The sequence below is a fragment of the Dipodomys merriami genome, unplaced genomic scaffold (assembly GCF_024711535.1).
Source record: "Dipodomys merriami isolate MVZ:Mamm:240054 unplaced genomic scaffold, mDipMer1.0.p SCAF_124, whole genome shotgun sequence".
Lineage (NCBI taxonomy): Eukaryota > Metazoa > Chordata > Mammalia > Rodentia > Heteromyidae > Dipodomys > Dipodomys merriami.
In genome coordinates, this window is record NW_027202538.1 from 1,860,431 (window position 1) to 1,872,700 (window position 12,270).

At 34.0% G+C, this 12,270-nt stretch overlaps 1 pseudogene; it reads left to right on the plus strand.

The window, feature by feature from the left end:
* Nucleotides 1-11,602: 11,602 nt before the first annotated feature.
* On the plus strand, nt 11,603-11,702 carry LOC138823870 (U6 spliceosomal RNA; annotated as a pseudogene).
* The last annotated feature ends 568 nt before the right edge of the window (nt 11,703-12,270 follow it).

The following is a 12,270-nucleotide window of genomic DNA, read 5'->3' on the forward strand; positions in this document are numbered from 1 at the left end:
GACTTTTTTTCTCTCTCTCACAGGAACTGGTTGAATGTGTGCTGAAGGAGGTGGCCCAGCGTCCCCATGTGGTTGGAACCCAAGTTGGCCCTCTCATTCTGGAGGTAGACTGTGAGTTAGGAGCTGTCTTGCTCAGCCTGTTGAACCAGCTCCATGAGGTAAGCCCCTCTGTGCCCTGGCTAAACTATAACAGGTATTCATTGTCCATCCACCCTTACTGGACTTAGTATTTTTTGTATGTTATTTTCTAGCACCTGGCCAAAATTATGATACATAGTTATGGAATGAAAATATAATGCCATTTTAAGAAAGTCATTTAGGGCTCTGGAAATGTGACTTCATGGTGTGGTGATTGCCTAGCCTGCCTGAATGCCTGGGTTCAATTCCTCACAGAAAAACACTGAAAGAGGGGCTGTGCCCCAAGTGGTAGAGTGGTAGCCTTGAGGGAAAAAAAAGCAAGCTCAGGAATAATTCCCTAGTCCTGAGTTTAAGCCCCTTGGACTGTCAAAAACAAAAGAAAACAGTTAGTAAGTGCAAAATAAAGAACACATACTTGGAATATATAATTGCTCCTTCCATACTGATACCTGACAATAGTCCCTAATTCATGCATTTTGCCTATATTAGGATACTGTGTTGAAAAAAAATATTTTGTTCATTAGATCACTGCAGTTAATGCCAAGAATGTACTTAGATGTCAAGGGAAGATGAATTCTGGAAATTAAAAGATTCCAGGCTTTTGAGTGGTCACTGGTAATCACAGAGAAGGCTAGTCTAAGTGAGATTTGGAAATCTTTTTGGTCAGTCATGGCACTAAAAAGGCAGAGACTAATTAACAGTTGTGATAGAAGAGAAGGAATAATTCCAGATGGAAGGAATAAATGATAGTAACTATCATATACCAGAAACTGTTCTAGGGAAATATTTTTGGTTATTGAAGAACTAGTTATCAACTAGGTTTATACCTCATTGCCTTTAACATTGTAAATCTCTTAGGCTAGTTTTTAATCTCTGTGTGATAAATGTATCTCCTTCTATGCTGTTCTTTCATACCTGATCTCCTTTGCTTTCTAAAAACCTCAGTCTTTCTATATTACTCTATGAATATTGCCTAGTACTAAATAACACCTACACAGATGGCAGAGGATGCTAATGTAAGAGTCCCATAGCTCATGAGTCATTAATATAACAACATGGAAAAATGAGGACATATTTATTCCTACCCCAATTTTTCTGAAAAGCTGCAATGTCATCATTTGGTTCAAATTTCCATTCTTTGTCTACATAGTGTCATTAAGTACACATAAATGCAAATATGAGCCAGGTGCTGGTAGCTCAAGCCTGTAATCCTAGCTACTCAGAAGGATGAGACCAGAGAATTGTGGTTCAAAGCAAGCCTTGTCAGGAAAGTCCATGAGACCCTTATCTTCAATTAATCACAGGAAACCTGGAATTGGTGCTGTAGCTAAAGTGGTAGAGTGCTCAACTTGAGATGAAGAGGTGAGGGACAGCGCCCACAAAAAAAGTGCAAATATGACTTTCAGTTTCCCCAAAAGGAATGACAAGGTCAATAGTAATCTTTCCAAGCATAAAAAATAATTACAAAATGATTCAGTGCACCTACTTTCACTGAGTTATTTAAGTTATGGCTTCTTTGCTGGGCATATTCTCTTCTTTTAAAAATTGTCAAATATTAGCTTTATAATAAACTTCATCTAATATTTTTTTTTCAAAAGAGAAGTCCATACTGTCGATATCACTTGGCTTTCTTACTATCCTATTTCAAAGCTAATCCAGGCAGGAAAGTCTGTCAAACTATTATCTCTAAATAAACACTAAAAAAAGCCGGAAGTGGAGTTTTGGCTCAAGCAGTAGAGTACTAGCTTTGAGGATAGGTGGGCAAGAAAGACAACTGTTCAGGGACAGGGTCCAGCCCCTGGGTTCATGTCTCAGAACCAGGACAAACTAAACAAACAAGCAAACAAAAACAACCCCCAGATATTTCTTTGGGACTGTCCTTAAAGGAGTACTGCTCTGAGAAGAGGCTGCTTGTGCTGAACATATTCACAAGATACTGCTTTTTTGGAATCCTTATTGCTATGGAGAACTCAGGACCAGACTAAAGGAATTGATAACTGACTCCTGCCAAAAGAGAATCTTCTCAGGGATGAAATATCCATACATAAGACACTTTTAAACCTCCATGTCTTTGTTTCTTTGCAGTAGAACAACTTTAAAACAATGTTTTAGGGGCTGGGAATGTGGTTCAGTGGTACAGTGCTTGCCTTGCATGCATGAGGCCCTGATTTCTCAGTACCACATAAACAGAAAAAGTCAAAAATGGCACTGTGGTTCAAGTGGTAGAGCACTATCCTTGAGATGAAGATCTGAGGGAGAGCGCCCAGGCCCAGACTTTAGGCCCCACAATTGGCAAAAACAAATAAACTAACTAAAAAAAACAACAACGTTAATTCCTTTTATTCTATGCTGGCCTTCACATGGCACATTATTATCTTTTGTAATACTCTCAACTAGAAGTTTACAGACAAGTTTATATGAATAAAAAACACACTGGAAAAAGTAAAGGACAGAGTTTCCTTCAATCCTTGGGATTCTTTTCTTGTACAGTAAAAAGGAAAGCACAAGTTAATTTGAACTTTATCATTTCTCTGTGTTCAATTCCTCTCCTGGGATCAGTTTCCACAAAGTCCAGTAACAATCATTGGTGCTTCTTGAGGTCTAATGAATGTTTTCTGTCTTCATTGAAATAACACAACACAAGGACATTTTTGGACATGAGGTAATAGGTGTTTCAGAGAAAACTTAGTAAAAGAGAAAATATAAAATTTATATTGCTTATAAATATGTTATCCATGAGTACATTTAGTTCAAACTTCATAATTGCTCTGCAAATTAAGCCAAATTTTAAATGGGAAGAAAGTCCTCAGATCATTCTTTTTGTGAGTGTATTTGCTGGGTGTTATTTCCCTAGTGCACATGAATTAACAGTAAGAGAAACATTTGCAACAATAGGAGAAAGAGAAGTTCTGTGTTTAAGTATAAGGGTTCAATACAATATAGAAGACTACAAATAAGACAACATCGAAACAATAAAGCCAAGTCCAGTATGTAGATTTATGGGAGTGTTCCTAAGTGGAATATGAAGTATGAGGCCTTTCCCTTTCTCAATCACGTTTCCTAATCGCAAAATTTTTAAAAATAGAATGGAAGAATAATTCTGGTTCCAATGAAAGTCAGATATAAGGGCATGGACTTAACTGGAAAAACAAGTCCATCTCCAGAGAGCAGGGATTATACTGGCAATGAACAAGTGGCTAAGATCACATTTCTTTTTCTTTCCTTTACTTGCATTTTGTTGTTGTTGTTGGTCTTGGCACTTGATCTTTGGGCCTGGGCACTGTCCCTCTGCTATTCAGCTCAAGGCTACTGCTCTACCACTTGAGCCACAGTGCCACTTCCAGTTTTCTTGTAGTTAATTGGAGAAAAAAGTCTCTGGGACTTTCCTAGCTGGGCTGGCTTTGAACTCCAATCCCCAGATCTCTCCACCACGCAGCTTAAGATCACATTTCTAACAGTGTACACTCAGCATATGCAATGTGTATGTTCATCTATCTTTATATGAATTTTTGAGTTAAAAATGTGGGCTACAACTTAGACTTTTCACTCACAAAAATGTTCGTAGTTTAAAAGTTGATACTTCTGGAGATATAAAACCTAAGAATGTAAAGCAGTCTGGGAATTTCAGTTTGCATGCAGCCTGGGCAGAACAGTCTTTGCCACACTACCAGCCAAAACCTGAATTGGAAGAATGTCTCAGGTGATGGAATACCAGGCATGAGCAAGATTGATGAATAAGAGCTTGAGGCTTTTGCATACATACATACAAACATACACATACACACAGAGGCACTTATATGTGTACACACAAATACACAAATGAAACAACTCTTAGAATATGTAGAAAAGTTTTAAAATAGCAATAGAAAATATGTCCTGAGTAAGAATTAAGAGATGAATTTTAATATTAGAAAGTCCTCATGAACTTTCTTCAAAAAAGTTTGAGACTATTACATAGGTAGGGACGAGAGATAGTAAGAGAGTCAAGTAATTACGATTAAAGGGACCGAATGAATCAGAGATCCCAGCAGGTGCATCTGAAAATGATCATATCCTGTGTCAAATGTTAGAAGATCTTCTAAAATAGTACATAAACACTCTGAGCAGTCTGTCTAGTGGATAATATCATTGGAGAAGTTCAGAATTGCTAGTCTATGTCTAGATTAAATAAACCAACAAACATGGCAGGGCAATGTGATACAAACCTGGAATTCTAGCACTCAGACTAAGGCAGGAGATTAGAGAGTGGAATTAAATAGTGATACATTTCCTGGACCAGGTAGTATAATTTTGTCTAATAAAACAAACCAAACAACAAGAAAGGAATACACAGTTGGAAGTTTGGGCTAATTTTGTTATTATGTTTTGAGAAGTCAAGTTTCCTATTGAAATGCAACTCGTATATAATCTTCAGTTTTGTTTTAAATGCTCTCTTCATTACAGAACATTCCTAGATTCAAAATGGCTCATGATTCCCAGCCAAAATTTGAAAAAGTAAGTAAGCATCATTCTGTTGGATTCCAAAGAAATGAGGAAGGATTACAAAATCTTAAGCCTAGAGGAATTTCAAAGTTCATCTAAAGCAGGACTTTGTAGATCTTGCTAACTTAGAATTTAGAGTTAACATAACTATTTTAGTTTTGCTTCTAATTTCATATTTTATAGGATACTACAAAATTTTTTTGAGTAGAGGGTTTAATTGACAAATTCACAAATGATTCTGGCATTCTATTTGCCTAGAATATGCTTTCAAGAGAGTTATAATTAGATCTTAGTTAATAGAAAATTCCAACAATTCATGTATAAAATGATAATGTAAATAATCTAGACAGAGTTGCCAACAAATCGATATTAATTTATAACTATAGAAAAATTGCAATTTTTGAGGGTTTTGTATAACATTGTATGAAGAGAATAATTGTGTGACATCTTCTTTCTTCTACCTATATGTAACACAGGAAACAATTTCCTTAATTACGTGCCTCTGTATACAATGAGAAAAATGCTACATTTGGGGTTTGTTTTTGTTTTATTGGTTTGTCCTAGGGCTTGAAATCTGGGCCTGGGAACTGTCTCTGAGCCTGTTTATGCTCAAGGCTCGTGTGCTACCACTTCAATCTCAGTGCCACTTGTGTCTGACATTTTCTGAGTTTATTGGATATTTGAACCATAATCTTCTGACCTTAGCATCCTAAATATCTGTGATAGTTTAAAAAAGTATAAATATAAATAACATTTGCAAGTGTTCTGATCTCAAGAATCTTACTGGGGGAAAAGTGATGCAACCCAGTTAATTGTAGTATTCTTTCCAGAAGAAGGAGAGAATCACATTATCAGAGGTGTAGTATTTTTTTCACAATAGAGATAAGCTATTCATGATGTGAATTAAGGGAATATTAAGGTGCACTTTACAAGTTGGAAATTATTGGACTAGGATGACTTTATGGCATAAATCTTTGGATTCATAGAAATTATAGCTTTCTCTGATAAAATTTGCTTACTCTTGAAGAATTAATTACAGATGCTTCATAATTTTATCCTCTACCAGAATGTGGCTATTTTTCTGTTGACTTCTCAATCTGTAACACTCCATTGGAAACTGCATCTATTGCAAAATTACATAACATGCAAACAGGTACTGTTTTGAATCGCTCAGGTATGGAATGTTCCGAATTTGAAAATGAGTAGTTATTAATCATAGGAATTTTGAGGAACACATATATTCTGTCCTCTTAACAACTCATTTACTTTTAAAAGTTATGGGTTTCCATAGAATTAAACTACATTCAGTTTTAGTATGAGAAAGTACTAAATTTTTCCTTTTTTCAAAATATTGTCAAGTTTATTGTGAAAATATTGTCTAGTTGTATAACATTCAAGTTGATGACTCTCTGATAAAAAAGGAGTAATCAATTCAAATTAGATGCCAAATAATATTGATTTTTAAAAAGTTAATACATAAAATAATATTTACTATAACAATACAGTGAAATTATTTTTTATGTAGCTTATTTTTTAATTTTATTTTATTGTCAAATTGGTGAACAATGGTTTACAGTAATTGTAAGGTAGTGAAAACATAACTTTTCAAACTTTTTACCCCCTCTTTCATTTTTCTTACAGTTTTCTTTCACCTCAATACTCCTCACAAGTTTTAATATACATTTCCAACATATTGTCTTGTGAGTATTGTTATTGCATTGGCTTGCCCTTTGTCCTTTGTCTTGCCATTTTGTTGTTCCTCTTCCCTTCCCTAATTAAGGTAAATGTATACACAATACACAGGGCACAAAATCAAATACACCCGAAGCCAAACCATAGGTGGAAAACCCAAAGAAAATAGAAATCACATAGTACATTAAAAACAACTGCAAAAAAATCTCTGTTTCCATATCTTGGAGTTCATTTTGCTCAGCATCAGCTTATATGTTCATATATACACATAAAGCCACCAGAAAATAATAGTTGCATGGACACTATATCAAATAAACAACATGTTACTGTTTTTGATGGAAAAGGTTGAATTAGGATTGGGGAAAACGTGATTCTGATAAAGCAATTTCAAAAGAGTTTAAAAATTATGACAGGTATATTTTAATTGTTCAAATTTTTAACAAATTAGCCTATTAAGAAAATTGCCTGGGAAAATAGGCTTTCATGCAAAGAAAGCTATGGAGGACTAGTTGAGAGGGAGCAATGTGGGTAAAGATAGCTCATTTTCACACTAAACAAACTTCAGAAACCTTACTGTAAATCCTGTAGGTTCCCTTGAGAATTGTCCTTACCCAGGAAATATACTCTCACTGTGTGAAATTCAAAGTTCTTAAGAAAACTGAGACATCAAATTTTGTGAATTGACCTTTAATTACCCAAATTATTCTTTGAAAAAGATAATTTGGGTCAAAATATTTAGGGAGAAAGGGCCCTTCAAAATGAAAGAAGGTATTGGGTTCACACTTTTCTGTTTGTAACACTTTCCACAATGTCTTTGCACGTGAAGCACTGAAACACGGAAAAAATCTGATTGGTTACGCCAATGATTACACATTTCTAAGTAGCTCACAAAAAATAATATCCTTATTAACATGAGGTAGTGAAGACTTCTCTTATTACATAAGCCAAAAAGTTTGGGATCAGAAAAGAATTGAAAAAATTGAAAGGGTAAGAAAACAATGTTCTTAGAAGCCCTATCTAAGCATACTGACTTCAGCAGTGGAGGGAGGCCAAAAATTTTGATATAGATTGTCTTAATATTTTTGCTACCTAAAGTGATTTTACAGAGCCTATTTGGCTCACTACAATGTAGAACAGTTTGAATGAGGACAGGAAAATAAATTCTACGTCCAAATGAGGCAACTTAAAAGAGTTTTAAAAGAGAAACCATGAAGATGTAGCGGGGTGGGGTGGGGAGGAGATCTTATAGTCTTTCAGCTTCACTGGACTTGAAGTCAAGAAGCTGTGCTTAATTGGAAATCAGGGAAGAGCTAAGAGGAGGACATAGAATTAGGACATAGAAGCATTGTCCTTTGTAATAGACACTGTTACCCAAGGTATGGATGATTTAACTCTATTCTATTCCATACATCTTGCTGAGCAAATGCAAGACTAAGAAAAAATAATCTATTGAAATAATTTTGCAAAGAATAACTTCACTCATCCTGATATGGTATCTAAGGAGAGTCTTAAGAGAGAACATAAAAGTGGAGTATACTTCGGTTTCCTCTAAGCATCTTGTTAGCAAAATATATCTTTGAGGTTAGAAGTGATTGAACCAAAAAGTAGTGGAGTATTTATTTTTGTGGAACTTTAGACACAAGAAGATTTTCAAGGTAAAAGAAAAAAAGTATAGCTAAATATTTGTGATCACAGCTTCTTGGATCGGTTTTTTGGAGACAAAGTTTTACATTAGAGTTTGTCCTCATTAACATAGATGTTGGATTTTCGTGGCAACCAAATGCAAGGGTGAAGCTTAATGGACTCCCTTGGACAAGTAAACAGCATGGTAGAAAAAAATGGCAAATAATATTTAGGAAATTAGTTTGGCTAATTACTTTGCCAGAGCAAAGAATGAAAGATATAATTCAAAATCACTTGACTTAAAAGTATGAAGAAAGAGTAGTGAAGAGAGACGAGAGAAAACATAGAGGACTCTTCTGTCTCCAGTGGAGTAATGGATACTTGATCTTGTTTCTTCCATTCTATCTTCACAAGCTATCAAGTGTGGCTGAGGACTGGAGTATCCATTGCAGACAAAGAGAACTCACAGAAGAAAATATTTGCAGCAGATGTAGGTGATTCACAACCTTAGATAATCTACTTAAATCTGTTCAAAATTCTCTGCTACCCCAAACTGCCCTCTTTGAACAGCTTTGTTTGCTATTCCCAAGACTACCCTTCATGAACTATTTAAAATTTTGAGAGGTCATATATATCCTCTCTAGAGATTGCTGTTTGGTTATGATTTTTGTGTGTTTTTGTTTTTTGTTGTGTTTTTTAATTAAATTTCAAAAGGTTGTGCAAGTGTATTACAATAAATATGTCCATCTAATTGTCCAATGCTCCTGGATAAGAGTGACTCCTTCTATCATTCTCAACCAACCCCTTCTCCAAGATGTATTTCAGATTTATCACTTCCTTTATCACATGTGTACATTGAGTATTCTAGCTGTACTTGCCCCTTGTTCCATTTTTCATTCATTCTGTCTTTACTATTATTCCTCTCTGGTTTCAACTTCCTGATAGTCATTCTGTTAAACTGTTAATATTTTGAAAGGTTTATATACTATCCATGGAGTTTCAATCCTTCGTACACTTGAACTGATGTCAGCTTATATTTCCATAATTCATTCATCTGCAATAACAATTTGCAAGACTGGAGACGTGAAGCACCTAGACATGATTTTATTCTCATCCATTTGTAAGATTAATCTTTAGTCAACAAGAAAGTTTAAAAATGGCTTAGAATATATTCCTAACTACCAAATTTTATAAACGGCTTTGAAAAAGGTTTGTGATTATTTTATTTTACATGGGATAATATTTTCTACTACCTATAAGTTTTGGAAAAAGAAGAAGACTACGATTTACTACTATACAGAAATATGGTAGAAATAGAAGACAGATTTTATGTTTGTCACATCTCTGATGAGTACCCATATTCATGACTTTAAGTCATATTTCTTACTATGTTAAACTGATAGGTAAAACATAAAACAACATATGATAAAGCAACTATTTGTGACTTTTTAAAATGTACCTTAGTAAGTGATTAAACTTACTTTATTAGCTAGTGTTTGGGTTTGAATTATGGGAGGTTTTTCTATTTGACACATTTCTGTAAGGCACCTACTGAACAACACAAATGGTGGGTGGTACTATTTCTACACTTTAATGAATGGTTGAACCTGTTTGGCATTAGTGCTGGGTAAATAAAACAACTCTATTGTAACTTGCACCCTAAACTTGAAAAATTTGTAATGTCAATATTGTCTACTTGTCAAATGTTATTTTGGTGAATGTGATTTTTAAGAGATTATTTGAAAAAGAATCTGTTTTCAGGAGATTAAGTGTAGGTTATCATTGGTTTGAGAATGATAACATTTTTATTCTACAGAAACAAGTTTTACTGAAGTACCAGTATTTTGAAGTATTAACGATCTTCTCAATTAATGTTTTTGTGAATTATATTTGACCTGTAAGTCAAGTTTTCCTAGCCTTGGTAGACCAATTATGGATCTATCGTTCTAGGAACTATTTTTTTTTGCCTACTTATGCTGGACTGAAATCTTGGAGTAATCATTAGAAGAGGGGTATTAAAATTAATTTTGTGACATTTGTGATCTTGGTCACTCATATGGGCTGGTCATTTGTTAACTGAAAGTTTGAATTACTGTACTTTCTCTCAGATTTTGTGATCTCATCTTTCATTTTAAGTTGCATTGCATTACACAATTGCTTACCACTAATTCCGGTGTCATAAGGAATTGAGATGGATTTTCAATTAATTTCTGTTGTCATGTTTCATGAGCCTAGGTGAGAAATCTTCCCCTTGTTATCAGATGAAGAGGATAACTAAGACCTGGGATCCTAGGACCCGTTGGTCCTGCAGAAGAATAACACCTTTTAGATATCATATCAGCAAAATTTGGGTACAATAAGTAGAAATGCTTCAGAAATATAGAGAAAAACATTTTGCAACCAATGAGTTAAAACAATAAACAGAGCAGCAGAGTAAAATCCCTTATAGATTAGAGGAAAAAAATTGTTTTTTTTTTACAATGTGAATTCAGAAGACCAAGAATACTTAGAACATATCACATGTTTATACCAAAGACATTGCATTGATACTTTATATATTCTAATGTACATTCTAAACTTTATTATTTATATTCAAATCTATTTATTGTAATAAATATCTATTTATTTGTCAAATTATCAATTAATTCTAGTAAGTTTCACTGTGTGAAAAAATATCAGCACGTATAAATATAAAATATATAACTATAAAATATAAGAAAAAAGGCACATGTTTTGCAATGTTCTGTTGTGGTTAGGGTATCAAAGGCAACTGTGTTTTAAAATATTATTCCATTATTTTTACCTCAGTGTTTGGTAGAGTTGGACTTAAAACTTTACCATTTGGAGATTTACAGCCTAGAGACAAGAGGAAACACTGTGATTAAAACATTACCAATTTAAGGCCTAATATCGAGGAGAAACATATAGACTTCTCTTGTAACTATGAAAATATTTGATGAAAGAAAGGCAGTAGTGTAAATTCCTGCCTGGATGGATGGTAGATTGGCCAGGACATTTGGTAATCATGCATGTGAAATTTTTTTTCACCTTCTTGGCTTTAGCTACTATTGAAATGTTAGGTATAAAAAACAATTATATTTTGATAAAATACCTTCTAGCCTAAATGATTCTGTCTTAACTGTTTATCTCTCTATGATCCCTTTTAACTAATATTAGTTTTGTTCCAATAAGAAAATCTATGCTGTCAGGGTAAGATATTCTGGTTGGTCTGTTGCTACAGGGAAGAAGAGTAAAGGGTCAGGTAGACATTTATACCAGTAAGACATCATTTAGGAATTTTTAAGCTGCAGAAGTTTAGAAGTAGCTCTTAAGCAAGGCTTACTTTGAATCCATTACCTCCACAAAGCTAACTCAGTTTATAAATAAGTACTTGAAAAACAATCACCTTTGGACCTAGCTATAAAGGCTTTAAAGTATGATCAAATTTAAAATGAAAAAGACTTACAATAGTCATTGACAAAAAAATTGCAAATGTGAGCAATCGACCAAACAATATTAGCTTTTCCCAATATACACAGAATTTTAGAGAAGTGAGATCAATAACATTTTTAGGAACAATAAGGGTTCCTAGTTACAAACAGTCAACCAAGGATATATGCCTGTATAAAGATTGCTTCAATAACTACTTAAATTTACAGGATACTACATGCTTCAGCAGGACGTTTACCCAAATTACTACAATATAGAGATTAACATGGCACTTGCACAAGGATGATATTAAAATTTGTGAAATATTCCATATTTTTCATTCTTGAGATGCAAGAAATGAAAAACAGTTATTAAAAATTGATTACAAAAATACAAGTCGTTATGTCGAAAAATGAACTTTACAACTTTGTGCGGGTGGAGGGGTAGCAGGGAGGATTGAGTGGGGAAGCAGGGGAAGGATGGGAATGGATGGGAAGGGTAAATACAGGAGGAGGCTACAATGCTTGATAAAAAATGTACTCATTATCTTGCCCATGTAATTGTAACCCCTCTGTACAGTATTTTCACAATAAAAAATTTAAAAAGGCAAATATAACAATATATGTAATTCATTGAACTGAAAGTTAGTTTGACATCAGTGTGTTAAATCCTCACCTTAGAATGGCCTTTACATAGCATAATCTTTACAAAACATTTGAAATTGGATAACATTGTCATTTTATCCCAAAGAAATAAAATAATATAAGGACCTAGGGAAAAAAAGGAATCTTAAACTTTTTCTATATGGAATGCTATCTGAAATAACACATTTATTAACGAACCTATATATTATAAAACAATGTATAATTCAAAGTATTATATCTAGGAGAGAATTAAATAGATTAT